General features: G+C 45.3%; 1 non-coding gene across 1 annotated transcript; it reads right to left on the minus strand.

Moving 5' to 3' along the window:
• Nucleotides 1-314: 314 nt before the first annotated feature.
• On the minus strand, nucleotides 315-417 carry LOC120366993 (U6 spliceosomal RNA). The gene has a single exon (XR_005581500.1). It is a non-coding gene; the product is annotated as a U6 spliceosomal RNA (small nuclear RNA).
• Nucleotides 418-3,158: the final 2,741 nt, after the last annotated feature.

The following is a 3,158-nucleotide window of genomic DNA, read 5'->3' on the forward strand; positions in this document are numbered from 1 at the left end:
GTAACAAGAGTGAAACTCCGTCTCAAAAAAAAAAAAAAAAAAAAAAAAAAGAGAGACGAGGCCTAGTTTTGTAGTCCAGATTGAGAGCAATTGTTCAATTATGGCTCACTGCAACCTCGAACTCCAGGACTCAGGCAGTCCTCTCACTGTAGCCTCCTGAGTAGCTGGGATTACAGACGCTCACCACCATGCCCAGCAAATTCTTTAATTTTTATTTTTTAGAGATGGGATCTCACTATGTTGCCCAGATTGGGGCATTTTTTTTTCTCTCAGTTTTAAAACTTTTGAGTTAAAAAAATTTATTTTTACATAAAAGATATATGGAAGGCTTCACGAATTCACGTATCATCCTTGCTCGGGGCTATGCTAATCTCCGTATCATTGCAATTTTAGTATATGTGCTGCTGAAGGAAGCATTTTTCTATCATTTTAACATCAATTTTACAGAAATGAAATTTACATCCTTTTAAAACAGTTATTTTACCGGAGTAATACATGTACATAAATTTAAAAGTCAAATGGAGGCCAGGCACAGTGGCTCATGCCTGTAACCCTAGTACTTTGGTAGGCTGAGGGGGCGGATCACCTGAGGTCAGGACTTCGAGACGGGCCTGGCCAGCATGGTGAAACCCTGTTTTTACTAAAAATATAAAAATTAGCCAGGCTTGATGGCAGGCACCTGTAATCCCAGCTACTCAGGATGCTGAAGCACAAGAATCACTTGAACCCTGGAGGTGGAGGTTGCAGTGGGCTGAGATCACACCACTGCACTCCAGCCTGGGCAACAGAGCGAGACTCTGTCTCAAAAAAAAAGAAAAAAGTCAAATGGTACTAAGAGCCATATTGAAAAACACAAATCCCCTGCCCCACCATCCTCCTCACCCCATCTTGCTCCTGAGAGGGAACAATCCTTACTTCTGTGTATTTCACTTTGCGTTTATCCCCAGATTTCTGACTGATGTCGCCGTTCTTTTCTTTCTTAATTCTTTCTTCATACGCGCCCGTTATGGCGGAGAGTGGGAACCAGGCCCTGCCTGTCCCAATGACCCTGTCACTTCAGCTGCTCAGTCTTCCCACAATGTGGTCATATCACAACTTTGGTTAAATTGATAGTGTTTATAATGACTATGCAAATAATATTTAACTCGAAATGTTCCTCAACTCTTATGGTCTCCTCAAAACCTGCTGTGGTGGTTTGAAAACATATCTCAGATTCTTGGATTCTCGTCTCATCAAGACGAGGAATCTGATTCCCTCCCCGCTTGCACATGGTGACCCAGCTCTAAGGAACAGAATGCCATTGAAATGACGCTGTGTTGCTTCTGACACAGGTTGTACAGCGAGATACAGCTTCCCTCTCATTCTTAGGACCTACACCTTTGGAGCTCTGGACCACCATGCAGGAAGCCTGGCTTTTCTGAAGCCACCATGCTGGAGAGATCCTGTCCAGAGAACATAGAGAGAGAGCCCCAAGGAGCCCCTGCCAGTCCATCCCTGAGCTCTAAGAATCTTCTAGTAGAGGAATCAGACATATGAGCAAGGAGGCCTTTGAATTAACTCTAGCCCTAACCATGGAGCGAGACCTGCCTAGCTGAGCCAGTTAACTGCCAGGGTTGTCAGAGCTAATAATAATCAATGATTGTTGCTTTACGTCTGTAAGTTTAGGTCAGCAGCAGGTGATGGGAACATGGTTCCAATTGTGGTCTCACCTCATTTAACCACAACTTCATCCCTCCGGTTGCTCAGGCTGTCTTTAATTTCTCTTTCTTTCATAGCTCTCATTCTATAAGGAATATTTGGCTCTGCCTTCAAAATATCCAAAATCCAGTTGCTTCTCACTACCTCCTGTTGGAGTTACTACTTGTGAGGGCCTGTCCTGCAGACCTTGACTCAGTGATGGATGAATAAAGTGTACTGACACACAGATACTATGCTTTGCCAGTTTGGCTGAGTGTCTGTGGCTGCTTACAGACACCTTGGAGAGTGCTGTAGACAGTTGTGATCACTGGCCCTCACCAGCTAATGAGACTCGCATTTATTCAGTACAGTTTAATTGACAAAGGCTGGAGTCAACACCACTGGAGGTTAAAGATTAAAGGACAGGTTCTGATGCCTAAAGCAGACACCATTAGTGGGTAATATCCTTGGTCAGCCTCCCCTGGAGAGAGCCATATGCAATGATCAAAGGTTAATTTTAGGCCGGGCACGCTGGCTCACAACTGTAATTTCAGCACTTTGGGAGGCTGAGGTGGGCAGATCATGAGGTCAAGAGATCGAGACCATCCTGGCCAGCATGGTGAAACCCCATCTCTACTAAAAATACAAAAATTAGCCAGGCATAGTGGCACACACCTGTGGTCCCAGCTACTCAGGAGGCTGAGGCAGGAGAATTGCTTGAACCCAGGAGGTGGAGGTTGCAGTGGGCCGAGATTGCACTACTGCACTCCAGCCTGGTGACAGAGCAAGACTTTGTCTCAAAAACAAAAACAAAAAACCCCACAAAGGTTACTTTTATAGGACCACATGAGCAAACAAGCTAGCTAGGTAAACCACTCAGAGTCCTTTGTATTTGCACCCTAATCTCTCCAGCTCCTGCAAAGAGACTCTAGCTCCCTTCAGCCAAGAACTATAGAAGAAACCCTTAGGCCTTCCATTAGAGTTTGAGACTATATTCTGTAACTTTCTCTAATACTTTCCCTTAATAATTTTCCACCACCATGAATGAATCCCTGTAACCTCCAATGCTTCCACCCTGGTCTAAGCCACCATCATCCAATGGGGCCATGAGTATTGTCTTTCACCTGGATCACCGCAGTGGCCTTCTGACTGCAAAAGCATCCTACTTCCACAGATTCCCTCCTACCATTTGTTCTCAGCACACAGGCAGAATTATCTTGCCAACATGTAAGTCAGATCATGTTGCTCTTCTGCACAAAACACTGCAGCAGCTCCCATCTTGCTCAGAGTAAATGGCTGAGTCCTCACAACGTCCTGGCCCTTCTTGTCTCTCTGAGCTCATTGCCTAGTCTCCCCCCCTCTCCAGTTCTGCGGCAGCCCCACTCTCCTTGCTAGTCCCTGAATGCATGAGGCTCACTTCTACCTCAGGCCCTTTGCATGAGCCATTCTCTTCATTTAGTTCCTGGAATTAATCGTTACTT

Source organism: Saimiri boliviensis, chromosome 17, assembly GCF_048565385.1.
Source record: "Saimiri boliviensis isolate mSaiBol1 chromosome 17, mSaiBol1.pri, whole genome shotgun sequence".
NCBI classification, from domain to species: Eukaryota; Metazoa; Chordata; class Mammalia; order Primates; family Cebidae; genus Saimiri; species Saimiri boliviensis.